This window comes from Dipodomys merriami, unplaced genomic scaffold, assembly GCF_024711535.1.
Source record: "Dipodomys merriami isolate MVZ:Mamm:240054 unplaced genomic scaffold, mDipMer1.0.p SCAF_389, whole genome shotgun sequence".
NCBI classification, from domain to species: Eukaryota; Metazoa; Chordata; class Mammalia; order Rodentia; family Heteromyidae; genus Dipodomys; species Dipodomys merriami.
In genome coordinates, this window is record NW_027205481.1 from 82,063 (window position 1) to 99,408 (window position 17,346).

Below are 17,346 nucleotides of genomic sequence, written 5' to 3' on the forward strand. Positions count from 1 at the left end.
GGTATAATAAATATCTAAAAGTTGGTAGGAATGTAGTAGGTGTCATTCAATCATAGATAGATGGCTCTGGCACTCTTTAACAATATACATTTATTTGTATACCACCGTCTGCCTATCCATGTATCGCTGTTTTGGCCAAACATGGGGGTCGATCTCAGTGCCTGGGAACCACTTGACAGCTTCATTGGCTAGAGACTCCCATGCTTAAACTCACCCATTCATGAATTGGGCCTGCTAGGCACTGAGTTCAGATCCTCACATTGCCAAGCATGATGGAAAACACATCTACAATCTAGATTCTTTGTGATAGGATGTAAACAATGTAATAAATGGTAGAGGTGTCATCAGAGTCAATACATTAAATGGTAAATAAATGAATAAAATGAGAAATAAAATTTATAAACGCACCAAACACAATATGGACTGAACATCTGAACGTAAGTATAAATCCTATCATTAAAATGTATATAAGAAGTATTTTTTCCAGGACTAAGGCTTGAATTCAGTCCCCCTAGGAGGAGGGAATGGCGGGAGATCCTGAGATACTCATTTCTGGACCTAGGAAGAGCCATGGCATGCGAAAGATCTCATCCTTGAATAAGTAGTTCATGCATGATGTGAGTAGGAAAGGATACATAAGACTCATGGGGTATAGATTATTTGTAAAGAAGAGTTGATGAAGCATGACAATAATCATCATATACATGAAATGGATGCATCAGAAAATAGGTACTCACAGATTGGATTCCATCACAGGTCACCAGAATCCTACTCTATACAAATATGTACTTATTTGCATTCTACCTTCAGCTTTTGAATGGATGACTATTGTGCTCCCCACTCTCCCCCCAGGGGGGCTCAAACTCAGGTACTGGGAACGCCTAGCTCTTTGTCGCTCACAGGCTGGTGTGCTCATGTGGACCCATTCACCAATTGTGCCTGGTAGGCCCCGAGTTCAAATCCCAGCCCTGCTAAAAGATTAATCTTGGTGTCAGAAGTCAATTGTTGCATCTATTTTCCTTTCCTGTGCAAGTCTTGGGTCTCAGCTAGGATACAGAATGCATGGTTCACCCTGTGGTCATGGGAATAACTTGTTATCCATGTCAGTCCAGTTATACCTGTCATCATATACGTAAGAAAATACACAATACATCCATGAATAGCATACAAAATATACACAATAAGTACACTCAATGCATGATGCAGTCCGCACATGGATGTGAATATACACCCCATGTTTCAATGATGCATTGAGGACTATTTTTGCCTCCCTGTGGCTTTAACTCAGTTCCTGGGAAGAGCCCATCTCCTTAGTGGCTCACAGTCTGGTGTGATCATGTGGACCGTTTGGGCAGTTGGGCCACCTAGGCCGCGAGTTCGAATCCCAGCACTGGCAAAAATTCACCCTGATGTGAGAAGCCAGTCATTGCACCTGTCTTCCTTTGCTGTGCAAATTCTGGGTCTCAGCCAGGATGACCACACCAAACGCAAGATGCAGCCCACCCATGTTTGGAAATATAGATCCTTTGTTTAATTATGAATTTATGACTATATTGCCCACCCACCAGGGCTCAATCTCGGGTCCCAGGAATGGCCTAGCTCCTTAGAGGCTAACAGGCTGCTGTGTTAAACATGACCCATTCACCAATTGGGCCTGATAGGCCATGAGTTCAAAATCCAGCACTGCCAAAAGATTCATTCTGATGTGAGAAAACCAAGGTTGCATATGTTTTCCTGTTCTGTGAATATCCTGGGTCTCATCGAGGATGGAGAATGTTATATAAGCAAATCTATAGCCATGGGAATAGGTTGTCATCCATGTCAGCACAGTTATATCTGTCACCATATTCAATAAAATGCACAATACATCAATGAATAAGACAGAAAATAAAAAGAATATCTACACTGAATGCAAGATGCATACCACTCCTGTAGGTAAAGAGAGATCCTATGTTTAAAAAAGGTAGGCTTGCGATTTTGTCCAGTGCTGGAGCTTCAAATCAGGCCCTAGACCAGGCCTAAAATTCTAGCCTTCAAGGATGGTGAGCTTCCCCTTCCCCCACAGTGCAACAGAGATACCCAGACCTGAGTTCAAATCCCAGCAATGACAAAAAATTAATCCTGATGTCACAGGCCAGTTGTTGCACACCTTTTCCTTTCCTGTGAAAGTCCTGAGTCTTAACCAAGAAGGGGAATTCATAGGCAACCCTATAACCATAGGAACAGGTTGTCATCCATGTCAGCAAAGTTATACCTGTCACCATATTTAGTAAAATACACAATACCTCCATGAAATAGAGACAAAATAAGGAGAAGTTCACTAAACACAAGACGCTGTTGACACATGAATGTCAATATAGATTGTATGTGTAAATTATGAATTTATGACTATAGTGGACCACCTTGGGGATCAATGTCCGATCCTGGGAATGGCCTAGCTCCATAGTTCACAGGTTGGTGTGTTCACCTTGACTTATTGGACAAATGGTCCTACTAGGCCCTGAGTTCAGATACCAGCACTACCAACAAGTGGGTTGTAGAGTAAGAAGCCAAGTGTGAAACTTGTTTTCCTTTTCTCTGAATATCCTTGGTGATCCTGAGAATCCTGGCATGTTGAAGAACATTTGTACAAATCTAGATGTTCTGTGATAGGATGTCATCAATGTAATAAACGGAATGGGTTTCATCATAGTACAATCAATGGTAAATAAATGAATAAAAGAAAAATTTCAAGGAACAACCCCACCAAACATTTATGGACTGAACATCTATAGGTAAGTATAAATCCTATCTTTACAATATATATAGTATGTTTCCAGGGCTGGGGCTTGAATTTAAAACTAGTGAAGAGGCCTGACTTTCTTATCTTCAAGTACAGTGATCTTCCCCTTCATCCACATTGCTCAAGATTTACCCAGATTCTGAGTTCAAATCCAAAGCCTGTAAGAATAAACTGTGTGAATTGCAAGTCAGGGAGCTAAATTTTTTATTTTACTTTTCTCAGTATGGTGCTTGAAGTCAGGTTGTGGCAACTCCGTCTCAGCTTCGATCACCCTCGGCCAGGTGCAGCCACTAGATCTACAGCTGCTTCTGGGATCCTAGACCCCCAGGTCTTTCAGGGAAAGCAATTCACAGAAAAATGTGGCCTTTTTAAGTTTCCTTCCTTTGCATGGAGACCCTCATGGGTCTGAATGACACTTGAAAAGGGTACTTCACCTTGCAATGCTGAAGGCTGGCAGACTAGCTGGGAAGCCATAGGCCCACATGGCAACATAGGCCCTGATTTTGAATCCCCCTCCTAACACCAACCAATGGCAGGAGATACTAAGAAAATGGTTCCCATCCATAGGAAGAACAATGGAATATTATCAATGTCAAGGTTCGATGAGTTGATCAAGAATGATGCTCCTATAAAATTAGACAGCAACATTTCAGGAAGCTAATTGATTTTATTTAATATTTATGAAGCATAAAATGAATATTATTACTTACAGGAACACAATAATTTCAGGACACTGATTGATTTCATTAATAGTATAAGGATGAAAACAATAACACTAATTACATGGACGCATGACTAATATCCAGGAATTGGTAGGAATGTAGTCTATATAACTGAATAATGTATAGACATCTCCGATACTCTGTAAAAACACATATTTTTTAGCATACTTCCATCTGCATGTCAATCTGTTCTTATTTATTTAACCCCTGGGGCTTGAGCTCAGGTCCTGGCAACAGCCTGTCAGCTCAATTTGCCCCAGGATGGCGTGCTGACACTCAACCATTCATGAATTGGGCCTTGTAGGCTTGTAGGCCATGAGGTCAGATGCCAGCACTCCCCAAAAATGGATTGTGGAGTAAGAACTTGATGGTGACACACGTTTTCCTTTTCTGTGAAAGTCCTGGGTGTCAGGTATGAAGTGGAATACATATGCAGACCTCTATCTTATGTAATCAATGTAATCAATGTTTTATGTGCATAATAGTCAAAATAAATGGTCAATACATGAATAAAACAAAAAATAAAATAACTGCACTGAATGCAATATGGAGTCAACATATGTATATAAATATAAATCATATATGTAAATTGTACATGAATAAGATGTTTTCTAGTGGTGGGGATCTATTTCAGGCCTAAAGAATAGACATGAATTTCTTGACTTCTAGGAGTCCAGTTTCCCCTTCCCACACAGTGCAACAGAGTTAACAAGACCAGTTCCAGTCTCAGTCTTGGCAGAAAAATGGCACCTTTATAGTATGTAATAGCATAGTAATTCTAAGGTATTTCATTATTCCTCCATTTTATTAATGTGATTGTTTAAATGCCTCATAAAATATTAACTAACATCGATCAGTGTCCTATAACATAATTGTGTATAATTTTATTCTAGAATCATTCAAGAACTGCTCTTTCAATCATGACATTCATCATATTCCATTGGTAATCATATGGACAGGAATAAGTTGCTTAGGATCTCCTTCCATTTGGAGGTGGCAGGACGAAGACTCCAACTGTGGGCTACAGCTCCCACCACTTAAACCCGAGGATAGGGAACTCACCAGTCTGTCCAAGAACATCAACAAGACCAATGATTAGGCAGGCACCAGTGGCTCTCAGCAGTCCTCCTTGATACTTACAAGGCTGTGATGGGAGGATCATAGTCGAAGACACCCTAGGCAAGAAGTCCAACTTCAGTGCCAACAAAGCCAGAATCACTGTGGCTCTAGTGTGGAAGGCCAGCCTTGATCAAAAGCAGCTCACAGACTGTGCACATATCCTGAATACAAGGACTGGGAATGGGAACAAACAGACATACACAACAATCTGTGAAACCATCCAGCTAAATGAGGTCACCCTCTTGTATCCAACTGAATTGGACATTGTTCCCTGAGAAAAGGGCTGGGGGAGCTGCTATTTCTTGACTGTGCCCATGCTGCTTGCATCACAGGATTCTGGCCACACCCCCATTCTTTCATAGTTCTTTCTGACCAATGAGATACAAGAATGGTGGTCACGCCCACATTCCATGCTGCCTTGTAGCACCAGGATTCCTTCTGTTAGTTTACACCACTACCAGCAATTAAGGAAGGTAGAGATGGCTGAGTGGTGAGGAAGAGACTCCAGGCAACTTTGGAATATAGAAGGAAATTGAGATGCCTGCCCTCACCCTGGCTTCTTTCCCTCCTTCCCAAGGTGCGGAATTTCAAACATCAGGCAATGGCACCCTGCCAGGCCGCATAGAGCCCCAACCTGCTCCCTGGCCCAGGTTCTTTGCTCTGAGGCCATGTGTCTGCAATGCCACTGCCATCACTGCTCGCTCGACCTGGAGCATCCTAAAGCAAATTCTCCCAGCAGCACAGGTGAGTGGCTGCCCCCAAACCACCCCTACCCCGGGTCAGACACCCCTCTGAGGGCCCCATGACCCACGACTTGTGTCCTCTCACTGGCTCTGAGGAGCCACCTTTGTCTTGGGAATTTCTGAAACAGAGCCTCAATATAAGCTCTTGCTGGGATATTCGAGGTCTTCCTATCTGTGACAGGTATCCTTCACCAGCCCTGGTCCTCTGGAGTTGGGATGGTAGACATGTAACAACATGTGCAGTCATTAATTTAGAAGGATTATCGCAAACTTTTAGTCCACAGCAGCTGATTCTTTTTCTTCATATTTTTTATAGTGAAAATACTGTACAGAGGGGTTAAAATTACATGGGCAAGATAATGAGTACATATCTTACAAGCATTGTAGCCTCCTCCTTTTATTCCCCTTCCCATCCCATCCTCTCCCCATCAGCCTACCCGACCCTCCACCTCCCGCTAACAAAGTTGTAAAGTTCATTTTAGACATAGGACTTGTATGTCTCATTGTTGCAATGGGTCCACCTGTAATCCCTATTTAAATGATTTTCTTTCCCTTCCCCTCCATAAATTATAACAACATAAAATATAGTGAAAGCAGGGATTATATCATGGGGGAGGGACATAAAAAGCAACAAAGAATTAAACTTATAAATGTACTAGAAAAAATGGAATGAAAGTAAAATTTTTGAATACATACCTTAGAGTTCATTTCCCTAACACCAACTTATCTGACCTTTTCTGCTTGAGTCAGACATGGCATCTAGCTCTATTCCTTATAAATTTTTCATTTTATTTATATGTCACTTAATATATACATACATGTGTGTGTAATATATATATCAACTGTATCTGTCCAGTTAATTGTATGGTTATGTATGGTTAGGTAATTTCATCATGTCAAGTTCATGGACTTCCATAAACCTTAACATCCCTGCAACACCACTGCACATGCAATCTTAAGTGTTCACCATTGTGAGTTAGACTCGTGTTTTACCAAAGCTTTATATATAGGGTGTCATTTTTTTCATTTAGTCTTCCCACAAAATGTGTGTGCTCCTAGAAATGATGGTATTAATAACTACAATAATGTAGTGTAAATCTTTACATTGAACGCATGCTCAGTATGAGTTGTTCTTTTTTTCCTTTTCTTATTTTATCTTTAGTAAGTTGATTTGAGTTTTGATCTTGTGTTTGCCAGACAAGTATTCCACCACTGGAGTCACTCCACCAATCCTTTCTTGTTTAATTTACTTTACTCATAGAGTAGCAATTTTTACACCAAGCCCAAAAAACAGGGATCATGATTGCATTCCAATATACCCACCTAGTAGGTTGATATGGCTGATACTTTCCTTCCTAGACTGATTTAGAACTGTGATCCTCTCAAATTCTACCACTTTAGTTAATTGTGTGAGCTCCAGTTCTCCATACTTCTAGAAGATAGGACAGACATAAATGATTACAGGTAATTTGAGCGAATCATTGGCTAATATAGATGATTTGATATTAAAGTTTAGGGTAAGTTTGAAAGTATAATCACAGTAGTCAGATATTTTGCTAAGTAATTTTGTTTCACATTAATAACACATCTTGACCAGAATTAAGGACTTACTTTTATGTCTGTCAACTTGTATGTCATTTGGTAAAATAAACTTCACGTCTTCCATGTGGGATAAAGAACTTTGACTGGTCTGATGTGCTGGTTCACATCTATAATCATGGTTAGCAATCAGAAATAAATAGATCACAATTTGAACATAGTCTAACCAAAAATTTTAGAAGTCCCAATCACAACAAACTAGTGGATCATGTTGAATCATGCCATTAATCTCAGAACCACAAGAGGCTAAGCCTCTGCCTAGTACTTGTGTCACTTGGGTAACTGGGACACTTGTAGGCAGTAACCTCTACTGATGCAGAAACTGGGCTGAGTTTTAGCAAGATGAGGGAGGAGTCTGCCCCACCTTCCTAGGGTCGACCTCACAGAATGCAGTGAGCATGCTTGCTTTCCTCCTCCAAATGGCTTAAGATGCTATGCTGCTGAGTGTTCATTATTTGATTCCAGTGACCTGTGGTAGAGGTGTAAGGAAACATTAAATAAATTTCACATATGCCAATTAAGCTGCTCTCCCAGCCTGTGAGTTCAACTCAGCAAGTGTTCATTATTTGAGAGTTGAGAATACTGAAGTAGGGAAGAGAGGGAGGGTGAGTGAAAGAGGGGAGAGATAGAGAGAGAGAGCTGGGCACTGGTGGCTCACACCTATAGTCCTAGCTACTCAGAAGGCTGAGATCTGAGGATTGCGATTCAAAGCCAGCCTGGGCAGGAAACCCTTATCTCCAATAAACCACGCAAAAACCAGAAGTGGAGCTGTGGCTCAAGCAGTAGAGCGCTCACCTTGAGCTCAAGAGCTGAGGGACAGTGCCCAAGCCCAGAGTTCAAACCCCATGACCGACCAAAAAAATAAAAGTGAGAGAGGGGAAGGGAGAAAAGAAAGGAAGGAAGGAAGGAAGGAAGGAAGGAAGGAAGAAAGAAAGAAAGAAAGAAAGAAAGAAAGAAAGAAAGAAAGAAAGAAAGAAAGAAAGAAGGAAAGAAAGAAAGAAGGAAAGAAGGAAAGAAAGAAAGAAAGAAAGGAGGAAAGAAGGAAAGAAGGAAAGAAGGAAAGAAAGAAAGAAAGAAAGAAAGAAAGAAAGAAAGAAAGAAAGAAAGAAAGAAAGAAAGAAAGAAAGAAAGAAAGAAAGAAAATGATTGAGAATGAATTGTTTGGAGTCAGGAGTCATATGTCAGAGGTACTACCTGTATTTGGTGTTAGGTCTGCCCCAGGCCATGCAGACCCTATTCAGACACCTTCACACTTCTTGGCTAAGTTTCAACCCTTCATGTGTTGCCTAGTATCTGGCACACCTGGAGTTAGCCACCTCCCCATCCTGTTAAGTCACAACCTGGTCAGCCTCTGTTCACACTTTCCATCTGACCAGAGGTGAGTTCCAGAACTTGAAGTCACATCCAGATCCAGTGTTGCCAGAGTTTTCCTCAAACTGCCACACCTCATCTGGTCCTTTACATAGATACATACTTCTCCCAGGTTGGGTCCCCCATTTTTTCACATGGCTTTCCACCATATATGGCACTGGCAGCAGTTCAGTAAATAAACTACTTTACCTGAATGAATACCGTGTGGTGTTCTCTTCATTGGGTACCGAATGAAACTCACCTAATTAATATACTGTACACTTCAGAGTTTCTAGTTATGAATCCATGGTTATTTTTGTGACACATGTGAGATAAGTATCTACAAACCATATTTACTAACTCATCATTTAACAGTATAGTTCTGCCTAGAATCTTTAATAGCAGCTTAATTAACCATAAAGTCTATTTTGTATGCTTTGCTTTGCTTTGTTTTGCTTAAATCAATAGAAGAGTTGGTGAGACAATCTGTGTGAAACCTCATGGTCTGTGTTGGAGGGGCAGAATGATGCAGGCTCCGGCCTCAGGATTATCTGAGGACTGTATTTGTGTATGTGGAAAGCTCTTGGCATGCCAAGTTAGAGAGGGAATATGTTCTCTCTCCCTATCTCAAAGCTCCTGTCAGATTCCTGGGAGCTGAGGAAGTAGCTCTTCTGCTTACATAAGCATAGAGGAACAGCTAGTCAAGCATTTTCCTGAGTACAGGGAAGTGGTTTGAACTTGCTCTAAAAGAGTTTAGATAAAAATATACAAAGACATTGTCTCATAGTTTAAGCAAAATTGTATCTGTTGAAATTCTTTGTGTGAATATTTCCTGACTAAATCTTGGCAAATATAATACTTGCTTGTCTTTAAATACCCACTAGCAATAAAGCACAGCATGCAGTGGCAATTGCTGTTTGCACTCTGTATCCCCTGTATCCTGGTGATTTTGTGACCCTTACCCAGGGACCCCAATGCCTTAGACATTGCCAACTGGCACCCAAACAGGGACCCTGAAGTGTTGAATTCAGGAAGGTATATACAGGTAAGTACTTTTTTAATTACAGGGTGATGGGACAAGTTAAGTCTACTCCGTACTTACATATGCTAAAACATTTACTTGCTGCTTATGGTATAACTATTTCTTCTTTTGACATAGAAATGTGTATTAATGTAGTTAGGGAATGGAATCCTTGGTTCCCCGTTGAAGGGACATTAGATGTTGATAATTGGAAATGAGTAAAATATAATGTAGAAAGAGCTGTTCGAGAAGGGGAAAGGATTCCCGTTAGATTTTGGTCCATTTGGGCTATTTTACATACTCTTTTTAAAGCTTTAAATGAGAAAAGAGGCCACCCCTTCTATTGTAGATTTACAATTGGACTCTGAGGTTAAGGACGTAATAGATAAGGATGCATCACAATTAACAGAAAAAACAAGAGGTAAAGAAGCCTGAAAAAGAACAATCTGAAAGCGTAAATAGAATGTCTGAGCAAATGGAATTGATTTTATCAAGATTACAACATATGGAGTTAGAAATTAGCAGAGTGAAAGAGAATCTGAGAAAGTGAAAGTAAAACAGCCTTCTGCTCCTCTGCTTGCCGAAGCAATTTTTACCGTGTCACTCCCTCACAAAACAGAAGGCTTAGACAGTGAGTTTGATGATGAAATGCATATTTTTTCTTATCCTGTAATTTGACCAGCCCCTATGAATGATTTAGCTCAACCAGTCAAATATGAAGGTGTTGTTGTCAATGATATTGGTAAACTTAAGAAGGCAGTGACGTTGTATGGTCCTCAGTCTCATTATGGTAAGGAATTGTTTAATGGGCTTGCCCGACATTACAATAATTTTGCTCTTGAGGATTGGAAGTTGCTTTGTAGAGCCTAATTAAGGATCCTGAATACCTACAATGGCAAATGTGGTTTACTGAGTTATGTACAGAAAGGACTAGACAAAATGCACAGAGCAATAATCCGCGCCTATAGGTCATAACCTTTCCCATATTGAGTAGAACAGAAAAATATGCAGTTGCTAATATGCAAGTGAACTCTCCTGAAGAGATCCATGAGTAGTTGCGAGACATAGGTATTGAGGCATGGGAGAGGATTCGGCTGGTAGGAGAGCATTATGTCTCCTGCACAAAAGTAATTCAAAAACTTAATAGACCCTATGTTGAATTTTTATCATGATTGAAACTGACCTTGGAACTTACTGTTGTGGGAGAGGCTGCACAGCAACAACTACTGGGCATGTTGGCTTGTGAGAATGTTAATGAGGACTGTAGATGAGCCCTATTGCCTATTAAAGAATCTGGGGATGTAAATACATATTTAAGGGCGTGTAAAGACATTACATCTGAATCCCGGCTTATGCAGTTGTTTGTGCTGAAACTATGCCCACTACCTTGCATGCTTTACAAACCAAACCCTCTAATCTAAAATGTTTTGGATGTGGTCAAATGGGACATATAAAGAAGAATTGTAAAAACGCTACTGATGTTAACAAGAGAGGAACAGGAATTTGCCCTAAATGTAAAAAAGGAAAGCACTAGGCAAGAGTGTGTAGATCAAAAATAGACAATAAAGGATAACTATAAAAATACTTATCCTATGCAGGGAAACTCTCCGTCAGGCCAGCCCCGGGGCCCAGGATTAATAACAAAGGGTAGCCAACCATTTTTCTTCCTCGTCCATGCCACAGCCCATAGCACCGCAATGGACATGCCTATTCATTCATCTACTGAGAGGCATATTGGTTTAAAACATGCTTGCATGTAAGTAACAATTATGGTCATTCAAAAATGACAGATGTCCCCTCCCCAGACATACTGAAATCATGATTTCTAAGTAAGATAGGATTTTATGGTGGTACAAGTGTTGAGATATATGTATGAGTCTAATGTGTATCTTGCACTGAATTAGTCAGGAAGATATCCAATATCATATGGGATAAAAAATGGTAGTGAAAAGATATTCCCTTGAGAAAGATATAGGAGGCTGCGAGAAGTATGGAGAAATTCATATAATTTTGAACGATTTAAAATTGCAAGCTCAAGTATGTCTCTTTAAGTGGAAGGGCAAAAGAAGGGGAAGAGAAGAAAATAACTGAAAGCAGATCATTGTCCCAACTTACAGTACAATATAACATCCAAGTTAAAGAGACACCAATATAATATGTCCCACTTAATTTAGATACATGCAAAATATTTACTTGGCTTTTTACCACTTTAATGCTCCAAAATATATGAAGACTTCTAAGAAACTTTATGTGATTGTCGTTACATCAACTTGAACAATAATTGTGATGAGTCCTCTTTTTCTCAGTATGCTCTTGGAAAATACTCCCTAAATCAATGATGTTGTGACTGATTAGAGAGTCAGTGTAACGAGTTTGTACTTGTATGGTAATCCCAGAATAATTTAATGCAGTTTTTTCTCAAGATATCCAAGTATATTCTCTGACGCTATACTTTGAACACACCCTCACACCTGAGCACATTATTTGAAATTGCACATCAGCATTTCCTTGGCACATTCTACTTTGTACCTTTGTCTTTTTGCATGTTCCTTTTGATTTCACAGTTGCTCTATTTCCATTTCTTCTGTGCAAACTGCTAAAAACATTGTTCAAATACCACTTCTCTTTTGCAAACACCCAGTCTATGTATGAAGGTACTTTGTCCATGTTAACCAATAGGGTAGTACTCACTCTCTGAGGAGAAAAGTTCCACAGTATAACTCTATGCCCACATTAGAGGGTGTAGAATTTAAGGCATTTTGAGACAAACAGTGATATCTGAATTGAAAGGCTCCTTAGGGATATTTTCTTGGAGCTCATTAGTTTACCCAGGAGAAATAAAAATATCCACACACTTTGGAGCTAATTAGTAAGTAACTGAATTAACACTAGATCCTAGATGTTGTGTTATTACAAGTCACCATTGTATTATTGTTACATCAGAATCCTTCCCTAAATGCATATGTGTATCAGAAAATAAAAGAAAGGTATTAAAACAAAATGTCTTATCTTTTTAGGCATTTAGTCGTTGTGGTGAGGGTAATGTCTGAACTCTTCCATTCAATAAAAGCTTGAAGTTTATAAGAGCACTTCCTACATATAAGAATTTGTGGCAGGTTCATTGAGAGGGTTATTTCAGCATGGAGATATCCCTAACAAGAATTATATTTAAATAGAGTATATGACAGTTATGACATATCAATAGCTATTGAGGCATTTTCTATTCTAAAGAAGAATCAATTTGCAGAGTGTTCAGTAACATCAGTAAAACTGAATGTTCAAACTTTACTTGGTGGTATTGTCCTATGTTTATAATGAATAGTCTGAAAAGATAACCAAACATAGCTAACAATATTTCAATAAAATTCCAAACTGATGTAGATACATGGATCACTCATTGGAACTGTAGGGCAAATTAGGCTTGTCTGTGCTATAGTTCAACCATAATCTCCTGGTTAAACAGTCTTCAAAAATATTCACAGAATATATCTAAGTAAAGGTCATGACAGTTACATCTGTATAATACTTCTAAGGTCAGGATAAAAGCATTTGTTCCTAACATTTAAAATCAACAGGATTTGTTGAATTCATGGATCTGGAATTTTATGGCTTCACATTCATATCACAAAATTTCATCAATATGACTTACATCTCTACCAGTTCACCAAAACACTGTTCTTATTGAACTTGTCCATCAGGCTAGGAAGTTGGCTCAGTGGTAGAGTACTTCCCTTGCATGCCTAAGGCCCTGGGTTCGATTTCTCAGCACCACATAAGCAAAAAAGAAAAAACCGGAAGTGGCGCTGTGACTCAAGTGTTAGATCACTAGCCTTGAGCTGAAGAGCTGAGGAACAGTGCCCAGGCCCAGAGTTCAGGTCCCATGACCGGACCCCCTGCCCCTAAAAAAAAAAAAAAACAAAAAAACAAAAAAACTTGTCTATGTCCTTTTAGTTTTCAAATCCAAATAGCATATTTCCTTCAATGTCTCTGTAACAGTTTTTACCTTTTCTTCCTGCAAATTCTTTCCTTTCTTCACTTCTGTAAATCTGTTTTTATTACTTTCTTGTTTCCTTATCTCTTTCTTCCAATCTTGTCCACACTGGTGCTCACAATGCTACACTAATGTCATAACTTTTCTTTTCCTCTTCCTTTTAATAATGTCCCCAATTTTATCATTCTTTTTCATATTCATGGTCATGGATATTTTGATGATATGTAAACAGACCTATCTTTGCATCTGTTTAATATAAACTTTAGAATTATCAGAGAGTTTTTTCCCCTAAATCCATCATTTTCACCTGTAATCCTTATCGCCAAGAATATCACTAACACATTTGCCTGGCCATAGATGTAGAACCCTTTAGATTTCTTCTTACCCTTCTACTCCACCCATTATATAAGATGAACGATCAAGATTTTCTTAGTTTCTGTTACTAATTTGATTTCTTTTTTTTTTTTTTTTTGGTTGGTCATGTAGCTGGAACTCCTGGCCTGTGTGCTGTCCCTGTGCTCTTCAGCTCAAGGAGAGCACTCTACCTCTTGAGCTACAGCATTATTTTCGAGTTTTCTAGTGGTTTTCATTGGAGATCAGAGTCTCATGGACTTTTCTGCCCTGGCGGGCTTTGAACCGTGATCCTCAGATCTCAGCCTCCTGAGTAGATAGGATTACAGACATGAGCCACTGGCGCCCAGCACTAATATGATTTCTATGTACTCCTTTTTATGCCCCTGACACAAGTCTGTTTCATGTACTTATCACTGGTCACCTAGTCTTAAACAGCTATTTACAAAGTATGTTTTTTCCCCATTGTCTTTACATATTGGTCCTCTCCATCAACAAATTACTGCTCCTTGTATGTATGCAGAGGGAAGAGCTCAGACACAAATTCTAGTATCATTATTTACTCACTACATTGACTGTTGGCCTTACATTTCTCATCTATAAATGGATGTAATCTACCAGAAATATTGAAGAATACATTTGCTTACTCCTAGAGCAAGAAAAAGGAAAAGTGACGAGTCCTTACATTTTCCACCCTGGTTTACAAATAAGGAAAGAGTCAAATTCAGTTTGTTGGTATAAAGTCACAAATTGTTTCATGCAGAAATAAAAATATATTTTACCTCCTGGCTCAAAGGGCTGTGTCCTTTGAAGGCAACTACAGATATGTAAGTGGTATTATGTAAATTGGGTCATGTGTCTACAGCTGCATTGAAGAACATACTCAACATATCACTGGAAAACATTCGTTATTGAATAGTATCTAGATGAGAATGTTACTTGAACTAATCACACTAGGTTGAAAACTAATCTTAGTCCATCAAAATTTTCTTATTGCTGTATGTGTTGCCAAGTGTTCTTCATAAATTTATACATAGATTTTCTTCAGTGAACTGGAAAGAAACTAAAACTGAATAAGGATTTCTGCCTAATGAGTGAAGCATGCTTGAGGTATGTGTTGTTACCTTCTAAGGATATATAACTAAGCCACTGGCTATGTGGGTGGTGAAAGGGTTTCTCCTAAGTTCCCAAGGCTAGAAAAAACAAGAACATTTGATAACAAAGCACTCAGATTATTATATTTTATCTATGTGGGATAATAAACATGTAGAAATAAACGATTTTATTTATAAGCAAACAATACCACCAAGAAGAGTGAATAGACATTAGAGAGACTGCAAAAATAACATATGGATTTACTGTCTCACCTGATTATGTGATTGTATTTCTTGATATTGAAACTCTCCTCTTGTTATTCTTATTGTATGTAATCCAACTCTGTTTATTATTATGTATTCAATGTGGGAAATCTAGCTTCAAAGATGTCTAAAAATTTTTCCTTTTCAATCATAACATTGTCATTATCAGGGTCACTCTGGTCACCATCATCTTCAACAAAATTATTGTTAGCATAATAAGTGCTAATTATTGAAAGCCTGGTATGTGTCTATGATTTTGTATTATTTGTATTTTGATTAATAATTTTAATATTACCACTGTGCATGCATCCACGTTAAAATTTTGAATAAATAAAGAAATAAAAAAACTAAGCCATATCAGGTAGCTTGACTATGTGCTTATAACAAATTATTGAACCGATTTTTGAAGTATTGCACATTCCTAACCGGTATGAATTAACTTCCTCTCTCCCTGTCATTACACACAAATATTTAAGGGTTTGAACACAACTTTTTCAAGTAATATACTATAAATATTACTACAAGATCATGTGTATATCTAAAATTACCTTGAAAATAATATATTCTACTTTCTATTGAAATATTAGTCACTTTACTCTAGAAAAATTTTGGAAAAATAGACTATATATCTTTGACATGAAAAGGGTAAAAAATAGTAGCATAAAAGTTTTTGAGGGAGCCTATAAATTCAGAAATATGTGTGTGTGTGTGTGTGTGTGTATGTGTGTGTGTGTATAAATGTTATGTGTGGAAATTTATACATTTTTAGAGGGAATTTGTCATCATACATATGTATATATATATATATATATATATATATATATTTATGTATAGAATTGTGTGCATTACAGTGAAACAAACATCTTCAAACATAATTAAAATTAAAAAAATCATCAAACCAAGTGCCAGTGACTCATACCTATAATTCTAGCTCCTCTGGCTGCTGAGATCTAGCAGCTGTTTTCACATCTAGCCCCGACAGAAAAGTTCATGTTAGATTCTTGTCTCCAATTAACCACTCAAAAACAGCAATTAGCCCTTTGCTTCAAGTACTACAGTGCTGGCCATGAGCACAAAAAGGCTTAGGGACAATGTCCAGGCCTTACAAACAACAACAACAACAACATGAATCACATTAATTTCACAAAAGTATTTTTAACTGCTGTGAACATTTCTTAGAAACATGAATATATTATCTGACCTTTTCTGCTGGACTCATACATATACTAGATATTGCAAATAAGGGAAACAATGGGACCCATGTTACTTTGGGCGTGGCTTACTTCACTTATTATAATTTTTCTAAGCCTTTCCATTTCCTAATAAATGGGGGAATGTCATTCTTTCTGATGGAGGCTTAGAATTCCATTGTGTATATATACCACATTTTCTTGATCCATTCATCTACTGAGGGGTATCTGGGTTGGTTCCATATCTTAGCTATGTTAAATAATGCTGCAATAAACATAGTTGTGCTGGTAGATTTAGTGTGATGCAAGGAAAATGAACCCTTAGATATGTATTTAAATGTTTTTTTTTCTTTCATGCATTTGTTTCTAACGCATTTATAAGATTATTTCTTTGTTGCTTTATATGTCCCTCCCCCACAGTATAACCCCTGCTTTCACTATATTTGATGTCGGTATAAATTGTGGAGGAGATGGGGAAAAACAAGTCGTTTAAGGATCCAGGTGGCCCCTTGCAACAAAGAGAAGTACAAGTTGTCATATGGAAAACGAACTTTACAATTTTGGTGGGGGGGGGAGAATTGAGTGGGGGGAGTGAGGGAAGGCTAGGAAGGGATGTGAAGGGTAAACAAAGGAGGAAGCTGCATTGTTTGATAAGAAATGTACTCATTATCTTTCCCATGTAATTGTAACCTCTCTGCACAGTATGTTCACAAAAAAAAAAATAAAATAAAAACTTTAAAAAATGAAACATGAATAGATGCCCCTGGAAAATGTTAAGTAAAAAGGATAGAATATTTATGTCTATATTAAAGACATGACTATTTAGATTGTTTAAGATATTTAGATAATGATTAGGAATTAAGACTAATGATATGTAGGTAATAATTGGGACTGGTATTTTATTCTGTTTTATGATAGTAATAAAATGACAATTGTAATGATTATATAAAATTACTCTTGATTGGTATTTGAATTATATTAAGGGATAAACATTTTTTGAAGTTTTTTTTTTTATTGTGAAAATACCGTACCAAGGAGTTGCAATTACATGGGCAAGGTATTGAGTATATTTCTTTTCAAGCATTGTTGCCTCCTCCTTTGTTTCCCCTTCAATCCCTTT

General features: G+C 38.2%; 1 long non-coding RNA gene across 1 annotated transcript; it reads left to right on the top strand.

Annotated features, from left to right (window-relative positions):
- Positions 1-5,055: 5,055 nt before the first annotated feature.
- On the top strand, positions 5,056-16,730 carry LOC138805145 (uncharacterized). Its single transcript, XR_011365454.1, has 3 exons — positions 5,056-5,367; positions 14,716-14,788; positions 16,647-16,730. It is a non-coding gene; the product is annotated as an uncharacterized lncRNA (long non-coding RNA).
- The last annotated feature ends 616 nt before the right edge of the window (positions 16,731-17,346 follow it).